We start from the raw sequence: 20,739 nt of genomic DNA, 5'->3' as shown, positions 1-20,739 counted from the left end.
GTAAGTCCTTCATTTTATCACTTAGGAGACTACGTGAAGCCTGCTTACAAGCACCGGGAACCGAGTCTTACAGTCCTGATTACGTCTGTCAAATAAATATACTTTACTCTGGCTTCTGTTCATCCTCACTTTCATTCTTGTCAAATAGGATATGGATTTACTATTTTAATTATCTCATGAAGGTAGAGATTTAAACGTCTGCTGCAGATGCTCAATAAGTATTAGAAAAGCAATCAATTCGTCCTTAAGCTGGGGAGTGATTTACGTGTTTCTCGCAGCAGCTGAATCACACTTGCCAATATCTACACGGAACTCTGAAGGGGACCTGAGCGCTCTTTAATTAGTTTGTAATTAATTTTACTTAAGGCTGATGTCTTAGTGAAAAGCATCAACATTACAAAATACTACATATCATTAATTTTCCATGTTCAATATCCTGCAAGATCCTTTGCACTCGAGAACCCTAAATCCTTTTGGCTTAAACACGGTCTCATTAGCAGATAAACGAAGCATCATTAATTAGTGTGTGTTATGTTTAATTAAATGCATTGCCTGTAGCACGTTGTAACGCACTACATGTTTATTATGCTCTGTGCATCTATGTTCTTATTCATGTATTTAATAGCATTCAACAGCACCATCGTGTCGTCTTTTCATTGGGGATCAGGAGAAGAGACAGGATCAGGGGAGTAGTGGTGGTGACCCTGTTACGCGCAGTAATATCACGTCTTGTGAGAACCTAAATTCCGGCTTACCAAGAGGTGAAGACACGAGGCGCACACACCTGTTCCTTTTCTCTTTCCAACGATCATATGTCTTGCGTGATACTGCTTGGATGGCTTACCGGTAATCTTCATTACTTCTAGTGCAACTCATCCTCGTCACAGTACTTACTTCCGGCCGAAGTTACATACCAATTTGGAGTACCACGATTCTACCCCGAATGGGCAGGAGAGGCGGGGATATAAGTACTATGATGAGCAAGAGTAGGACTTGGAATAATGAAGGTTATGGGTAAGTAATCCAAGCATTACATCTATGTCCCTCTTCCTCATCTCAGTACTTACATTGGAGGAAAACCAATTGGACGATGTGAATGGGCTAAGAACAAACCACTCCAAGACCTCTTGTTCCACCACCATTTATGTATAGGATTCACCAAGAGACTGAAGACTAAGTGAGCCACAGAACTCAAAACCCCACAACAAAAGCACCAGCCTCTTTGCTGTGTAAGTTGGGTTGCCTAATGAAGGTGTTTTGGTCATCACAAGTAGCTGCCCTACAAATATCTTGAATGGAAACCCACTGTGCTATTGCCCAAGAAGTTTCAATAGGCCCTGTTAACCTGCCCTCAACCCTGGGGGTAACCCATACCCAGAGGATTCATATGCAAGAATGATTACTTCAGTAATCCAATTCCTACCCATGGCAATGTTGCCTTATGCCCATGCCAAGACCCCCACAAAAGTCACATAGAGGCTGGCTGAGGTACAGACACCTTGAGACTTTTCCAAATGAAACAAAACTGCACTATGAACATCCTGCTTCTTTCAGGTAAATTTGCTCTGGGATGGAAAGGCTAGGAAAAAAATGACAGAAGAACAATTTCTTGTGACATGTAGAACTTAAAGACCACTTTAGGAAGAAAAGCTGGGTCACACAGGGGAAACAGTGCTTCTGGTTGGATAATAAGATAAGGCGTCTTACAAGTCGGTGTACAACTCTCCTCCAGTCGTCTCGCAGAAGTGATTGCTTCCAAAAACACTGTTTTGAATGGTCAGTAATTTCAGTAATTTCGTCTTCTAGAGGTTCTAAAGGAGATGGTGGCTGAGCTCTAAGTAGCCGAGGCAGATCCTAGGAGGGAAGACCCAATATCGAGCATGCCTGGATATAGAACATTTTATCAGCAGTCTATTGACCTGGTTGAGGACCTCCTGGTCCCCAATCCCAATGTGTGCAGATGGCTTCCCATTGAGGCCTCAGGGTAGAAACAGCCAAGCCCATATTGAACCCTTCCTGTAAACATTGAAGGAAGTAGGACTTTGGATAGGGGAGACCCCCTTATTAGTACACCAACCCTGGAAGTTGCTGTCACGACCCTCAGCCCTGATCCCCACTGGCAAGCCCATTGGCCAGGTGGAATCAGGGTTCGGATCACTAATAAGGCCTGGCATCCACTTCCCAGGCCCTCTTGGGGCAAGTCCTGGCGCCTTTGGCGCCAGACTCATCAGTAAGGAAAGACATCTGCTTGAGGAACTACTTTATTTAGGCTTTCAGCCAACATGGAGGCATCCACATAGCTTGGTTCCTAGAACCAAGCTATGCGGTCTAGTGTTTTGGGTGTGGTGGCCTAGGGACTACTTTACCTGGACTACTTTACAGTGGCTATTTAAACCACACCCGAACAAGACAACACGCTTCGCGTTACTTTGCTTCTAGCAATGTGACGCTCACCGTGTCCAGCTTTCTCACGAGCCTGGTGAATTCCGGACCTGCAGAAAAACAAAGAACATCGTTAGCAGCAGAATCTTACCTGCATTCATCATCCTTCACTGCTTGCAGCTCCTGGGCAGCTCTGTTGGTGGAGTTCACCGCCCGGATCGAAGGACCTGAGAAAAGGAGAAAGACATCATTAAAGGAGGTAGTGGAGACATTACAACCACAAAGTGCTTAAAGACTTACCTGGTTGGTTGCTTTTTGGCCGGCATAGCTCCGGAACTCCATGTGTGCTGGGAACTCACCCCGACCTACGAAAAGAGAAAAGCACAGGTCAGTGAGGACAAGACATCGCTGCGCTATGCAAAGCGCCTCCTTAGAGCATCATAACGCTATAGCGTGCCATCATTTCCCGGTGAGAAACAGCATATCCAGTTCTCCAAGCGGACACTCCACGCTCCTAGGGAGATAAAAAAAAGAGACATTTAGAACAGAGAAAAGGCATGCAAGAATTACAACGCCATCAATCGCAATAAGACCTACCTGAAAGACACTACCAGGGCAACAGACAGTGAAGTATCTGGACCGCCCGCGCCCACAAAAGACAATGCGCCCCTGCCCAGAGAGCAGGACAGAGAGCCCACCGATTCCGGCAACCAGGTGAGAAGAGAACCTAGAGGGGCTGGAAACACAAGGGAGGTGGGGGAAAACTTACCTTGGTCGCCCAGTGCTAATATAGTCTTCATTTCCAGGCGGAATCCCATCTACACCGAGACCACACCAGGGAATCATTGGGAAGGGCACCAACGACCAACTGGCTGGATGGCGTCCCCATGGATACCAGGTGAGCGTAACAGTTGCCCCAGTGACTGTTTGTTTGTTTGTTTGTTTATTTATTTATATAGCGCTCTTGACCCGGGGGTATATATGCGCTTTGAACATCAGGTTACAGGTAAAAGACAATAGTACAGTATTGATAGGGCATAGATAATAGTATTCAAACAATATACATAAAATTGGACATTCGGAGTGCATACATATGTGGTAGGACAGTTATTTGTTGGTTAACCAGGAAATGACCTTGGTTCTGAAAGGTTGGAAAGTAGGTGTGGATTTAATATCCAGTGGGATGGAATTCCAGAGTTGTGATGCCAAGGTTGGGAAGCTGGATCCTCCGGCTCTTTTGAGGGAGTATTTAGGAACTGTTAGTTGTAATGATTTGGACGATCTGGTGGTTCTAGTGTTCTGTCTTAGTGTAAATTTGTTCGAGAGGTAGGGTGGGGCAAGATGATTGAGGGCTTTGTAAGTAAGGCATATGGTTTTCAAATCAATTTTCTGTTGGATGGACAACCATTTGCAGGCAGTTCTGGTGGCGGAGATGTGTTCCCTTCTAGGAATATTGAGGGCGGCACGGAGTGCGTTATTTTGTAAAACTTGCAATTTATTGATTACTGTTTTGTTGGCACCTACATAGAGGCTATTACAGTAATCCAGTTTAGATTGAATGAGTGCTCTGGCTAGGATGAGACAGTTGCTAGGGGAGATCAGTGGTCTGCAGGCCCTGATAAGTTTACCGGTGTAGGCAGTGGCTGAGGCGGTCATGTTGATTTGTTTAGCTAGGTTGATGTTCGTGTCTAGGTAGAAACCGAGGGTTTTTACGCTCTTGGCAATGGGTATGGTGTTACCGTCAATAGTGAAGCTAGTGTAGCCGGGACAGAGTTTACTGATAGTGTTCGGTGAGCCGACAAGAAGCTATTCAGTCTTGTCATCATTCAGGCATAGGCCATGTGTGGCCATCCATGCCTGAATGATGGAAAAGACTTCATTGATCCATTTGGCGTCCTTGTTGTAGTTGCCTGATAAGGTGAGGAGTATCTGGGTGTCATCTGCGTAGTTAGTATAGGTGACACCCAGATTGTCCAGCTTGTCGAATAAGGGCTTGGTGAAAATATTGTAAAGGGTAGGTGAGACGCAGGATCCTTGTGGGACACCGCAGGTGATGGGGATGGGGTCAGCCGCTGCTAGGGGGGAGAAGACCCGCATGGTTCTGTTGTCCAGGAAAGATTGGATCCATGTGACTGCAGAGTGGGAGAAGTGTGCTGCCAGAGATAAATGGTTGCACAGGATTTTATGGTCGACCAGGTCAAAGGCAGCGGAGAGGTCAATGAGTAGAAGGATGGCAGCCTTGTTTTTGTCTTTGAGTTCGTCTATCTGGCATTTGAGATCAACAAGGGCCGTTTCTGTCCCGTGTTGTGGTCTGAAGCCAGATTGGCGAGTTCCTAGTAGGTGATTGGCCTCAAGGTAGTCCTGGATTTGTAAATAAGCCACTCTATCCAAGATTTTTAGTAGGAATGGGACGGTGGTAATGGGTCTGTAATTCGTGGGGATGTCAGGGTTGAGAGTAGTTTTTTTTAGTAGCGGTAGGACCCAGGACTGTTTCAGATTGCTGGGGACCATGTTGTTGGCGAAGGACAGGTTTATTAATTTGGTGATAAATGGGGAGAGATCCCTAGCTGCATCTTTTATGATCTGTGCGGGGCAGCTGTCCCCCTTGCAATTCGATGGTTTGAGGGATGCTATAATTTTCTGAACCTCCAATATGGATACCTTTTTGAAGGTGAAGCCTGAATTAGTGGCAGTAGGTGGAGGGGGCGTGGGGAAGGAGGTGGGATCGAGAGTGAGTTGTTGTCGTTTGTTGTTGATTTTAGTTTGGAGCCCTGAGATTTTGTTAGCTAGGGCATTCTGGATCCCTGTGCACCAGGGTTTATCCTTAGTGCAAGAGTTAGTGGGGGTAATGGGGTTTTCTAATTCCTTTAGTATGTTAAAGAGCTCCTTAGTACTGGAGCTTGCCTGGGAGATCCTAGTATTGAGAGATTCTTTCTTGGCCCGTATAATCTCATTTTTGTAGAGGGTGGAGATGTTGGTGAGATTGGTTCTGTTATTTATAGAAGGCACTGATTTCCAGAGTGCTTCAAGTTTGTTTTTTTGTTGACGCAGGGTTTTGAGCTCCGGGGTGAACCATGTGTTCAGGTGCGCTTTGGGTATTCCTTTGCGCAGTTTCAGTGGGGCAATGATGTCAATGGCTTTGGCCATGGACTCATTGTAGGCGTTGACCAGTTGGTTCAAGTCCATTGTGGCGGTGTAAGATTTATGGGTTTTAAGGTCAATTGCCATTCTGAATGGAGATGCCTACCTCTTGGGAGTAACCCTTAAGTCATAATCTCTCTATTTCAATTTCCAAACCCTCCAACATTGGTGCTTTGTTCCTAGCACCTTAGCCGAGGAGGACTCCAAGCAAATTAGGGAGGTCCTGATCATGCGTGACATCACATTGTCCCCCTTGTGCCCACCTGGAAGGGAAAGAATACGATACTCAACACCGCCGTCCGATCCCTGCCCAAGGCAGGAACATTTTTTGAAATATATCCAGAAGAAAGGAGTAGAGGTGTATACTGAGGAAACGGGTGAAGCATCAAATGACAAAAAGTAAAGAAGGATTCCTAATGAGATGTAAGATTACTTCCAAAGTAAGTACTGTGACGAGGAAGAGGTACATGGAAGTAATTGTACTACTCCTCTTTGTACACCTTCTACTACACAGAGAACAACAGATATTTAACAACAATATAAATGTCATGTATTAAACTTTATTACAAATCATGAAAATAGAAGAACACCATGTTACAACTTTTTCTAATAAACAGAACAGTAATAACATGTTGCAACAATTTTGGCTTTTACAGTTTTTCATTGCCTTTTCATTTTACAGGCATTGATTTGGATTGGGCCGATAAAGAACAGGCTTACCTCCCAAAAACGTGCAAGATGAACAGCCAGTCATCATGCACCTTTTATTTGATGATCTGTTAACCTCTGTTAGCTTATAAACACTTTTAACATTTAAAACGTACAGCTGATGTACTAAGCCTGCAGCTTACATAACCCGAAATGGAGGCCCATACAAATGTTAATCTCTGTACCGTCCAGCATGACATCATCAGTAATATCAAAACACCTTCATGCCCAATTACCCATGTCTGTAAACAATGTCCAATAGAAAGTGTAACCCCTAGCAATCTATTTAAAGGGTCAACAACGAGGGCTGTGCCACTCATATATAGAATACAGACATACACAATATATGAGATCTTGTTAGGAGGGCATGTACTGTTTGATAACTATTGTTTGCAGCAGTATACTAGCTATGCCCATACAAGGAGGAGGGTGATGAAGGCTAGGTACAATAGTTTGAAGGCCATAAAAACTATTTCTAGCTGAGAAACATCTAAGCATCCTTCATAACGTGACATTTACCTCTGAAACAACTAACACAGATGTTATAGTGTGTCCTTGCCTGCAATCCTTTAGCACTAAATAGCAGAGTTATGAAATGCACTATTATGAAGGAGATAGACTGTGATGAAATAGAAGGGCTAGGATGAAGGGCCATAATGGAGAAGGAATAGGACTGTGATAGGGAAGGATTAGGATAACATACTATGCTGTAGATGAACCTCTGGGACAAAGGAGTATGATCACTGAGGCTTGTGATGAAGGAGAAGGACTAAGCTGAAGGAATATGATCAATGACAAGGACTAGGATCTGGGACAATCTTGAAGGAGAAGAACTATAGTGAAGGACAAGAATGGATGATGACAAAGAAAAACAAGATAAAAGGGCTATCATGTGTCAGAAAATTGAAACTGGTTACATTTTTCCAGGTTAATCCCAGAAAGGAGATCTCAAAACCAGCTTGCATAGGTAGAACTGACTTATCTATCACCAATGTACCAACCTTCTGTGATATGGCTGAATTGGTAGTTATTCAATTTCATGTAAATGATTTGAATGTGTCCAACTTTAATATCAATATTGATTGGTCTCATTGGTCTCAGGACACTAGAATTTGACCAAAATCTAAATTCAATCCCCCTCCCATGGCAGTGTGTAGTCTTGAGGCTTTCCAATATTTGGTAATAGCTAATATTAAAAAATGTTGGCATTTTAAACGCCTTGTATCATACAATTTGACTCTTGCACAGGATCACTCGTTGGCTCAACTTCAGAATCTTTCTGATGTGGTAATTAAAACATCAGATAAGGGCTATAATATAGTCCTCCAGAGTCGTTCTGACTATATAGCTGAAGCCAATAGGCAATTGCGGGATTGATCGTAATGTACCAGATTGGCTACTAATGTTTTTCCTGATTGTATCAGGGATCTTTCAATTATTTTACAGAAATGGTCGGCCTTTGGTATTCTGGATCTAGACACTGTCACATTTCTTTTGCCGTTAGCTCCTGTTGTTCCTACAATTTTTTTTTTGCCTACACCTCATGAATCTGTTTTTAAACCACCTGAGAGACCCATTGTCACACTTTCTGGTTCTGTCCTTGAAAATTTGGCAAACTCTGTTGACGAGAACTTGAATTCCCTTGGTGTCCACTTTGTACTCTTTACTAAGGGATACAAGAGATTTTCTTCAACACATGAATGGAATTCCATGGGAAGAGGATATGTTGCTGGTAACGTTAGATGCAGTATCTCTCTATACTTCAATAGATCATAATGTAGGTCATAGGGCTTGCACATTTTTTCTTGTACATGAGATCTCTCAACTATCTTGGTCGCATGGAAATGTTGATGGAGATGATGCCATTTTGTCTGAATCGTAGCTTTTTAAAATTTGACGATTCATTCTATTTCCAGGAGTGGGGAATTGCGATGAGGGATATCGTATGCCAATCTCACTATGGGATATTGGGACGGTATTTCAGTTTGGTCTCCTGAGAACGAAATCTTCAGAGATAAGATTTTTTGTTGGTTTCATTATATTGATGATATGTTTAATGTTTGGGAGGGAGCCTAGAGAGACTGGCTGGATTTTGTGAAGGTCCTAAATTCCAATGACTATAATTTACGGTTTACTGAATCCCACAACACTAAAGCATTGGTAATTCTTGATGTACAAGTTCAACTAACTTCTAGTGGTTTGCAATCTACTGTTTATCGTAAACCCACTAGTTCAAATCAACCTCTCCATGCCAGTAGCAATCATCAAGCCAACTGTGTTAATTGTATCACTTATGGTGGATTTGTGCAGCTACATCGCAATTGTTTGGATTTGAAACATTCTAATAAGGAATGCACAGTGGAGCCTCTAGTTTTATATCACAAGGCTATTCTAAGAAGGTAATTGAGAGAACCTTTCTGAATGTTTGTGATCTCAATTGAGACACATTACTTAGCAAACCTAAAAAATCAGCTATGGATGCTGAGTAGGATATCAGACTTGTCCTTACTTTTGGTATAGAGTCACATCAGATAGAGGACATAGTTTACAAGCATTGGCATGTACTCAAAGCAAATCTGGATCTGTCATTTGTCTTGTCTAGTCGCCCATGTCTCACTTTCTGTCGGGCTCCCTCACTTGTTAAACCTGTTTTGTGGCATGCACAACACACAAAGGCCTTTTCTAAATGTCATAAATGTAAGGTATGTCAGTATGCTGCTCCTCTATCAATATTTAAACATGATGTTGTTGGGACTGCCTAAACCATATGGTGTAATATCAATTGCAACACAGAATGTGTTGTTTATGTTCTTAGTTGTCTTTATGTTAAATGGTGTGCAGGCAGTGCTGCTTGTAAATTGAAGATTGGAATATTGCAGCGCATTCGAGTAATTGAGCATGCTGACTTCTAAACAATCGCAAAACATTTTCATGAACATCACAATGGGTCATTGGATGTTTTTTTATTTTTTGGTGTGGCTCATGACATCAAACACCCAAGCTGTGGTGGCAGGACCCTGAGATTAAGACAGCTTGAAGCACGAACAATGCTGGGCTTACTAAAGTTCCCTTGGGCCACAACATTGATGTGAAACCTTACACATTCATTGAAGTCTGATATGCTATTCTAACCTTGCAATATTTGATGCATGTTCTTGATTTCTCATTTTATTGTATGGGTGTGTGGTTTATTTGTGTGGATTTCACCCGGGGCAATGGGTGAGCTGCTCTAGTGGGGTGGATTTTGCTCTACTATATGTGCGGTTTGATTAGCACATAGAAGTACATTTACAGTAGGATTCTGGCCAGCTCATCCTTATGTGTTTTAATGCCTATTGCTATATATCAGTGATGTTATTATGAGTGGAGTTTCTTGCTTTATGTAAGTCTTTGGTGGTTTTGGTACTATACACTTTAAACCTGAGCCTGCAGCTTTCAATTGTCTATTCATGTGCAAAATGTCTGTGACATTCTTATACTATCTAATTGTACTTGCTATTTTTCTGTTCATGATGAAACATGAATTTTCCAGTTTAGTGTGTATGTTTACTATTATTGCAATGTTATGATTTTAGGTTTGCACTTGTTTATATGATTATGCACGTTGCACTGTATTCATGCCTGTTCTTGGTGTTTCCTCTCACCTACATCAGCATTCCGGCCGGTTTATTCAATTATTTTTGAATCCCGTGTATACTTGTGAGTATTTCACTCATGTTCAAAAATGGCCAACATTTGTGCATTGAATAAGATTGCCGGCTGAGAGGGCTGTCAGAGGACTTGCCAATTGGGGACATTTGTACTTAAGCATTAATGTGGTGAATTGTGTTCGATAATTTCTGTTTTTGAATCTTGTGCAATTTGAACTTTATTAAACTCATGCTTTCTTTTGGTGTTTTCTTTCACCCCCTCTATTACTCTGCCCAACCTTTACATTATTTTGCCTATTCTTTTGAATATTTCACTCATGTTATAATATGGCTGCTAAATTGTGCCTTTTAGCACATTGCTGAGTGATAGGGTTGTTGGAGTTGTCACCAGTAGGTGGAATAATAGAGTTGTACTCATTCATGAATGGCTTGGTGTTTGCTGCAGGCTTTGTGTCAACAAGCACCCAGTTGGGGTGCACAAAGAATCACCTTTTTTTGCTTTTGTCCCTTCTGGCGCCTGGAAATGCTGTAAATAAAATGTATATGGATTTTTAAAATGTTGGAGTCCTTTGTTCAATAACACATTGCAGCTGAGGGAGATCCCGGCACGTTTGTACCATTTCGTTGGTGTTTGTATGTATATGTATAAATATTTATGGAAAAAACTTTACTTGCAGGGATATTAAGGTGAGAAATAAATACAACCCCCCCCCCCTGAAATTCAGGTAAAGTCACTGTAACTTAACTTCGCGCCACTTGTTGAACAGTATTTGACCACAATGATGATATCACAGATGACATCTCTGATGATATCATTGGTGACATCACTAATTGCATCATCTTTGACATCACTGGTGACATCACAAATTACATTTCAACACTAACCGATCATGACCAGTGGCCAATTCCTTTAGCTGTGCCCAATGTATGATATATAAAACATTAAGTATACATTAGCCATGTCCTTTGACTATGGCCAGTGCCCATGGCCTTCAATCATGCCTCCTATTTATTTGAACACATTAAGGGGTCACTAGCCATGATTTTTGTCCATCGCCATTGGCCATGGTCTTCGGCTATGTACATTTTATGTTTTAAAACATGAATAAACCACTAGCCATGGCAATTGGCTATGGCCAGTGGCCATGGCCTTCAGCCGTGCCCACTAAATAATTTACAACACTAACTGGACAGTAGCCATGGCCTTTGGCCATGTTCACTGTATATTTCACAGCACTAACCATCCACTAGCCATGGCATTCAGCCGTACCCCCTATATATTTAAACACATTAAGGAGAAGTAGTATGGCCCTCATCCATGATCAGTGGACACAGCCTTTTGCTGTACTTAATGTATATTTTCAAACACTAAAGGACCCCTAGACATGACACTAACTGGGCAGTAGCCATGGCCGCCTTTACCCATAACCAGTGGTCACAGACTTCTTCTGTGCACACTGTGTATGTTAACACATTAAAGGGCCACTACCTATATCCTTTAGCCATGGCCAGTGACTCGGCCCTCAGCCATGGCCACTGTATATTGTGTAACACTAACTAGCCACTATCCATAGCCAAAGCAAAGGTCATTGCTAAGGCCACAACCAACAATCTTATTTATTTAACCAATGTATTTATTAGCTAAGCCATAAATTATGTTATATTTGATGCTATCACCAATGTAATCAGTGGTGTCACATATGATGTAATGTGTAATGTCACCGGTGATGGCATAGCTGATGCAATTAGTGATGTTACCAGGGATGTCATGAGGGATGTCATGAGGGATGTCATCACTGTGGTCAAAGTCTGGACATCAGGGGGCATGAAGTAAAGGTGGCATTTGCTGAGTATCCTGTTTTTTTTTCCCTGCAACTAAAGTTATTTCCTTGAATTTCATAATGATTATTTACAATGTAATGCTGACCTTAACATCCCTGCAACTAAAGTTTTTCATGGAATTTCAAGGGATTTGTTGTTCCATAGATGTTGTCTGAGCCACTGGCCACAGCCTACTGTATATTTTAGAACACTACCTGACCACTAGCCATGGCCTTCCGCCGAGCCCACTGTCCATTTTTGAAGACTGCAGACCACTAGCTCTGGCCTTTGGCCATGGCCAGTGGGCACAACTTCTGGCTGTGCCCACTGTATTTTTAAAATTACTACCTGATCACTAGCCATGGCCTTTGGCTATGGCAGGAGGGCCTGACCTTTGGCTGAGCCCACTTTTCATTTTAGAACACTACCAGACCAATATCCATGGCCTGTTCCATATCGCTGTGCCCACTGTTAAATTTAGAACACTACCAGACCACCACTCCCACTGTATTTATTAAATCACAATCTGGTCACTAGACATGGCCTTTGGCCAAGTTCAGTGGGCCCGGCCTTCAGCCGTTCCATCAGCCATAGCCAGTGAGCATGGCCTCTGGCCGTGGCCACTTTATTTTTTAAAACACTGCTAGACCTCTAGCCATGGCCTTCAGTATGTAGGCAGTGCCCACTGTATTTTTTTATTATAGCCAGTGGGCCTGGCTTTGGGCACTACCAGACTACTAGCCATGGCCACTGATTTTTCACCCCAATCTCACTGTATCTGTTAAAATAAAAAAAGACTTTCTTTCCATAGCCACAGGTATAATTATAATTAGTTTTTCCTGTTTTCAGTCTTTGTTTTTTACTTCTGGGGTATTTTTCCAGTGTTTTCATAACATTTCAGAATCTGTGTTTATCTGTGTTTTCCCTTGTGCCCGCTTCAACCAATCACAGAAAACCGTTTTTCCAGTGCAAACACAAAAATATTCCTTTATTGTTTCATTATGTGCATGAGTAGGGTAATATCTCTCAAGACCAGCTGCACAAATAACATATGCCCAAGTTTGGGAGGTTAGCCTCAAAATCCACCCTAATGCAACAATTGCTCAAAGATATTCATCAATCACAGACTGATTTTGACCTGTTTTGACAGTGATATTGTTATGCCCCATACCAAAATCGAAAGCTGACATCCATGAATATACACACAGTAAATTAACATATATCTTAACGTGAAATATAGAAATGAAGTTTGCCCTTAGAAGAAAGTGCGCAAGATAGAATAGAATTGGACTTTTAAAAAAATATAACGAACACCAGAAAAAAAAACTGAGAGAGGAAATGTTCCAATAAATATGCTGGCATAGTATAAAAGGTGCTCAACTTTTAAACCAGCAATCTGTAGTGAAATAATCCCTGGAAAACAAAATCCCAGTACAAAACAAGTGTTTGTTGTCTTTTGGGTAAGCATCTGCACCGGGAAAATGACAACCTGAGTAAAATCCTGGTAGCCAAATACTTGAGCAAGCTTCCCAACCTCAGATAAACCCAGATAAACCCAAGAGGTTGCATCTGCCCTGTGAAAAAAAGTTACGTGTCCATGGTCCACCCATGTATGTCCTTTACTCGTGTCATGAGAATCAGCCACAATCAGGAGAAAATAACTGCACCCGTGTCCAGAATTGCAAACTCACTTACCACCCGCTGGGTGAATACTCATGACTTACTTGTCCTGTCATCATTTACCCTCCTCACCCCCCATGTCTGTCTTTCAAAAATACTCTGCTTTATAAAGAAAACATGAAAGTACACATACCATAGTGTCACTCAAATATATGCATCCTTATAGAACTATGTTAGGCAAAAAGTGTTCAATTGTGGCATTATTTCACCCCTTGACTGGGAGACTACAAATACCAGAATGCAATTCAACAAAAGGCAAATAAAATGGTCTCCAGTTCTCAGAGAGCACTGGGAACATAGATGATCATTAATCCATATTGGGGGATATTATATATATATCTTAGAGGTTGATCTTTGCTTTCATGTGCTAAGGATAGACAATATACTCAAATTTCCAATTTTTTTGTTTAATTTTTCTTAACAAAAAGCTATTCTAGTTTTGCCTCGCACGTGCAAGCTGGATTTGCAATTCTCTATGTATTAGCAGCTCCTTACCCAGAGATAACTGCTCTTTGATGTGGGCCTCATGGTAGCTTGACCTTTTGAGTGCAATACTTTCAGGTACTGGCAGTAACAGGGTTAAAAAAAAGAATGTGGATGCCATGTGTTTTCTTAGTGGGTTATGAGATATTTAAAACTAAGAAAATGCATGGCATGTGGACAGTCTCCGATCTGGGCAATAACCGGGACTGACTGTGATTAGCTTCAAAGCGAGGAAGGGGTCAGCCCCAGAGGCCATGTTGCTCTAAGTGGTCTTGCAACTTGTGCTTATCTAGTCTGATGGTGCTGGCTTATTCCTTTCTTTGAAGCTAAGCAGGGTGGGTCATGGGAACTGCATGAATGGGTGACCAGACGCCTACTTTAGTATGAACTACAGATAGCCACGGTATGTGTAGTTTTATAGCTGTGAATAGCATAAAAAAGGCTGAAACAAATGTTTTTTGTCCCCCCAGGCCGTCACAAAGTGCCCCCTCATCTGGTACAGCTTCCCGCACACTGCTGAAGACCTGCACACCTCCCCTGCCCTCTCCTATTCCCCGCACAACTCTTGCTGTTTCTGTGAAGCAGTTATCTCTGAAATGTCGGCTATTCATGGCTGTCCTATAGCCAATGTTACAGAAAAGCTCTGTGTTGCAAACTCAGTGTCTGGACCCCCTCCAAATTTCCTTTGTTGTCCTCTCGCCTCCTCCCGACCTCTAGCCTGATGGCATTTGCATGTTTTTGACATACAAAAGCATGTTTTCTGCGTCTTATTTTTCTGATACTCTTGGCTATAACCACGGCTATCTCTCGCACTGAGAAAAAAAGATGGCAGCTGTTTAATTTACAAACACCCAGTTTCTTGGCAATTTACCCAAGACATAGCTATCTATTGTGAAGAAGGGGCAGGGACGTCATTTCACCAAAATGCTAGGGCTAGCGGAAGTGGCATGACACAACCTGTGCACAAAGAGGTTGAAGGTGGGCACCACGTCCTGTTACTATAGTTTTGATCAATCGTGATTCATTTAGTATACATTGATAAAGTTTTAGCCTGGGGCAACCAGTCCTATGGCATAAGGACCAAAATATATGCAAAAAGAAAAACAGGGTGGAATAACTCTATTAAGACTGATGCTCTCAGTTTGCCCTTATAGTAGGGACCTTCCAATTCCATGCTGTAATTACTGTATTTACGTACAAATTCAATTTAGACATAGTCAGTTGTTTTCTCAAAAACATATAATATTTATTGCACATCTATTCATGTTCTTATCACTCCTGAATATTCATTCTCATATTCAAAGTGGATGGGCTTACAGATACTGGCTATAATATTGTGTACGTTAGCCAATGCATTTCGGTTAATTTAACCTTACCTTTAACCTCAGGGCCATACAATGATTTTAATGTGCCCAATCTGTCACCATTACAAAACAATAATTCCACACAATGCAAGAACAGCCATTGTACAATCAATTCAAAATCAACGTATATAGACACACATACCAATTCCAAGATGCGTTTAAGTGTTCCTACGGTATAGTAGTGGTTGTCAGGGTGAAAAGAGAAAGAAACAAGAAACATAATCAAAGATATGCAATAGGACTGTTATAGATGTCCTTTGTGTAGCGTATAAAAATATGTGTAATCAATCAAAAGTACCTTATAATCCATAGGACACTAATGTTCATTATGGACCAGTCCAGTCTGAGTAATCAATCCTGTTAAAGTTATGTGAAAAAGGTATCAGAAAGCAGTCAATCTTTGAACATGTTCTGATTTCGAGCGCAAAAAATCTGCTTACCGTTACTCAGCAGAAACACTCCTTCAATGTCAGACGCTGTCGCAGGAGTGCGAGCGCGAATGACAAGGGTGGTATTTATTGGTTGCCATGGTGATACCAAGGCGTCGTGTGGATACACGTACGCCTTGGGTCCCGCCTCTGTGCTAGCACAGGAGGCGGGACTGTCACCATGGCTACTAGACGCTTGTTAACGTAGTGTCAGGTTATTCAAGAACAAACGCTCTGTGCATTAAGGGGAAGCCTAGTACCTGTGAAATGAATCAAATTATGTGGAGGATGGTCTGAGAATGTCTCACCTGAGTTGGCAGAGAAGCCTATTATCTACGCGATTAGTAGCCAAAAGTCAATTATGGGTAGAAAGGGAGTGCAAAGTATTTAAAGAGAAACACCACTAGAAAATACAGGTGCAAGTTGCACTCGAACCTCACTTAGGTGAGCAATAAAAACTGTTGTTTAAGAGGAATGTGGTACTTGTGAAGTACTTACTATCATGTACATACTCATCTAACTGTGGTATGGATGGCTGAGTGCATTGTGTTGTCACATGTGCTAAACAACTAAGGGTAGATTATAGGTGCGTAAGGGCCCCCACCCAAGGTAGCGGCACCTAGAAGGGATTCCAAAAACATTCTAAAATAATAGGATAAAAATGAATAAATGGAAGAAAAATTCAACATCAACAAACAAAATTCTAAATTCCAATTTTCAAGAGGTGGTTTCACTCATAAGAAGCACATATAGTTTATTTCTTCATTCAATCCCCTGGGTCTCAGAGAGCTGAGCCAATCTATCCAAAATGTTTCTCATTGGTCGAGTCTAGCATTCTAGAAACACTGGGAAAATACTTGCCTGCATCTATTGACTAGCCTACCTCGCTGGCTTCCACCAGCCCATGTCTATGCCATGCCCGACTAGCCAATGGTATGGATTTATACTTGTCAGCTCAGAATTATGTTCCCTGGAAATACCCAGATGACCCTTTTACTGTTTATTCGACCATCAATCTACGAGCAGATCACAGCTACAACAATGCCCCATACCAGTCACTTACCCTGTCCTCTACCCGGCAGAAACAACAGACTCTTAGCCAGACTACCTTGTCTCTACGAACCAAGGATTAGTACTAATATGAATCTCTGCCTTAGTTACAACAAAAATGCCCTGTGCCACAAATGGATACATAGACCAGAACTTTAGGCCTTGCCCAGAACCTTGAACCCTGCCTCCCACCTTCCCCTTAAACCCAAAATTACAAATAAACGACCCAAACCTGCTCCCACCAGACCTCAGGAGCCACAAAACATGACCACTATCTCTGGAGCATTAATCAATGCAAGATCACCAGTGGCACATGCCAATGTACTAGCAGACCTGTTATCCACAGATGACCTTGACATTCTAGCTGTCACTGAATCATGGTTGCATGACACAGCAGGCCCAGCTCTTACGCTAGAAATACGCTAGAATTACCAAATAGTTAGAGCGGACAGGCCCAATGCCAGAGGAGGCGGCCTAGCCATTGTAGCGAAAATTAACCTCACAATAAGAATCCTGTCTTCACCTCCACTCAAATCTTGCAAAATGCTTATTGCCAAAATGCCTACCTCTAATTGCCGCACTCTAACCATCTACCTGCTATACAGACTTCCGGGCACCATTGGTACCTTTGAGGAGGACTTATCTAGTCTTATTGCCAATAATACAAAAGACATCTTGCAAATATTAATACTGGGTGATTTTAACCTTGGATTTAATGATCCAGAGGACAAACATGCTCAGGCACTAGTTACTATTCTCTCGGAACATGGACTGACCCAAAAATTCTATGCACCGACCCACGTCAAAGGTAGGACCTTCGACTGGGTGGCAGACCTGAACTGCGAAACCTCTATTACTAAAGTAACCCTACAATTGTGGACTGACCACCACCTGATTGATTTCTCTCTAGCAATAAACAAACAAACAGCCAAAGATAAAGTCATGGCACCACCCCTTCTAACTAGGAGCAAAAAAAATATCACGCCAGACCAGTTACTACCTCGTATCCTTCCATCCCTCAATTCTCTCCCTAGCAACTCCGACCCCAACCTCCTTGTTGAGGCGTATAATAATACCATGACTTAGACACTATTGCACCAGTCAAATTGCATAAAAGCAAACAGCACGCACACGTCAATGCGCCACACCCCATCGGACGAAAAGTTGCAACTGACCCACTTTGCTAATAATTACAAAAAGGAAATAATTTGCACAAAAAAGACCTCTATAATGATAGAATCTCCTATGCCAGCTCCAACACGATGGAACTATTTGTGATTCTCCAGGAACTGGAATCCCCCATTCCTCCACTAGACACTGCTCCTAAGGACAAACTATGGTGCACTAGTATTCAGAATTCCCTAACCAACAAAATAACCTCACTCCAAAATAAGATTGCCAATAAAAAAGTCTCCTTGCGTCCCACCGAGCTGCAATCTACCAGCCTTATTGAATCCGCCAGCCCTCCAGAACCATTTAGTTTCACCAAAGTATCTATCCTGGAAATGGAAAAAAGTATTCTATCCCTGAAACCATCTAACTGCCAGGTTAACAACTGTCCCACCCAAGTAATCAAAGATGCAGCGAGAGACCTAGCACCATTCATCTCAAAACGAATCAATGCCTCGTTCACGACTTATACTGTCCCAAGCAACCTAAAAGAGTCTTGGGATTTACCTCTGCTAAAAAAAAAAACTCTGGACCCCTCCATCCCAACAAACTACAGGCCCATTACCACAGTGCCTTTTCTCCTCGAAATAATCGACAGAGTAGCGTACTTGCCAATACAGAACTGCCTTGAAGCCAACCACCTTCTAGGCTCCGCCAGTCTGGCTTCAGGCCACAACATGGCACGGAAACGGCATTAATCGACTTAAAAATAGAAATCGATGAGCTCAAGGACAAAGGGAAAACCGCCATGCTGCTCCTCCTCAACTTGTCGGCGGCCTTCGGTGGACAACGAAGTTCTGTGCAAACACCTAGCCTCGATGGCCCACTTCAATAGCATGGGTTCAGTCCTTCTTAGACAACAGAACGATGAGAGTCTTCTTCCATTCGGCATTGGCTGACCTTATCCAGACTACACGTAGCGTTCCACAAGGTTCTTGTGTATCGCAAACCATGTACAATATATTTACCAAGCCGCTATTCGACAAATTGGACAGACTGGGTGTCACCTACACGAATCACGCAGATGACACCCAGATCCTCATCCCCCTTTTGGGCAATTTTGACAAGGATATGGCCTTGGTAAATAAAATATACCTCCTCATTCAGGCATGGATGGTATTCCATGGCCTATGCCTGAATGACGACCAAACAGAAATCCTGATTCTTGGATCTGCTACCAACCTAAAAAAACTGAACTCCAACTATTCCGCCTTCAACATAGACAAAAATACCATCAAGGTAGCTAATGTTTTTACCTCGACTCTACCCTAACCTTAAGGAAATAGGTAAACTACATGGCGTCATCTACTGCCTACACCTGCAAGCTCATCAGGGCCTGCAGACCATTCTTATCCAAAGCAAGCTGCATTTTCCTTGCCAACGCCTTAATGCTGTCAACGTTGGATTACTGTATGGCCATATACCTAGGGGCTAACAAATACATGCTAGAAAAAATCCAAATTTTACAGAACAATGCCCTTAGAATGGCTCTGAATATTCCCAACAGGGAACATGTCTCTAAAATTAGAAGGGAACACCACTGGCTAAAGATAAATGTCAGAATCCTACTCAAAACAGTCTAGCTGAAATTCAAATGCCTGAACAACGCAGCACCCACATACCCAACAGAGAGAATGGTTAGGACCACATATACCCGCCCCTCCAGAGTGGCTAACTCTTTTTGCCTGGAGATACCCAGATATAAGCTAAAACTGGAGGAAATAGCTTCCCGGTGAAAGCTGCCCAGTCCTGGAACGCATTACCTCCAGCTCTCAGAGCTGGCCAATCCAACCTCAGCTTTAAGTGCAATACCCTGAACTGGCTGTGTGCCAATGACATATGATCACTACTGGCCCCTAAATATGATTTCTATACTATGTAACCTACTGTACCTTTCTGTTGTATTTCCTTTGTATAGTTCCTGACGCTTTACTGTATCTATTTCACTGTGTAACCTAAGTGGCCAGATTATCCGGCTCATGGCCCAAGGCCATTACCCGGACAATCTGGCTACTGGCCATGACCACAAGGGACCAGCAATGGGGTTAAAGTGGGCATGGCCACCAGGTATCGACTATGTGTTAAAGTTTTTTGAAATTGAGATATGTTTAAATGGAATAAAATAAATCTGCTTGTGGTTATCATGGGCACATGTCAAAGTGCTGGATAGGATTGAAGCAAATATGCACGAGGAGAGTTAGCAAGAACTTCAAAAAATGCTTTTTCAGATATATCTGGGGTTTTATATTTTTGAAATTGGGAAAATGTATGTACACAACACAGTGATATAACATTGGTGTCTGGGCAATGGGCCTGGCCGTCAGCAATGAGAAATGTGTATTATAATTTGCTTGGCCGAAATGGTGATTTTGAATGGGAAAAAATATTGTGCTTGTGGTTACAGCATGAAGTAATGGACTAGATTACAACAAACCTTTGCGACGAGCAAGGACCTGAAAGCATGTTTTTGGAAATATGTCTTGTGTTTTATTTTTCCAAAGTGTATGAATGTAAGTAGAAAACCTAGTGATGTACATTTGGTGTCTGGGTGTGGGCCTGGCCCTCGGCAAACACAAATGTGTTCTGTGATTTGCTTATTGGGGATTGCGACATGGCCGATGCCCATGCTCCATGGATTTTCGAGACTGGCCATGGCTGCATGCCATGAGCCCTGGCCATTGGTTAAATTATTAGGGTATAGTGGATACTGAGCTAGAATGCAGGGTAGGTGCAGTGAATAATAGAGGTGGTTTGGTTCGGCTGGGTCATGGTGGAGCCTTATGCCGTAGGCAATTTGAACGATGATTTGCATCCCCAGCATGCACTGCTGATAATGACATACATAAGTATGTGTTGCAAAAA

The sequence above is a fragment of the Ambystoma mexicanum genome, chromosome 5p (genome assembly GCF_040938575.1).
Source record: "Ambystoma mexicanum isolate Mex_15411 chromosome 5p, UKY_AmexF1_1, whole genome shotgun sequence".
NCBI lineage: Eukaryota > Metazoa > Chordata > Amphibia > Caudata > Ambystomatidae > Ambystoma > Ambystoma mexicanum.
The sequence above is the reverse complement of the archived record's forward strand: the minus strand, read 5'-3'. Positions refer to the sequence as shown.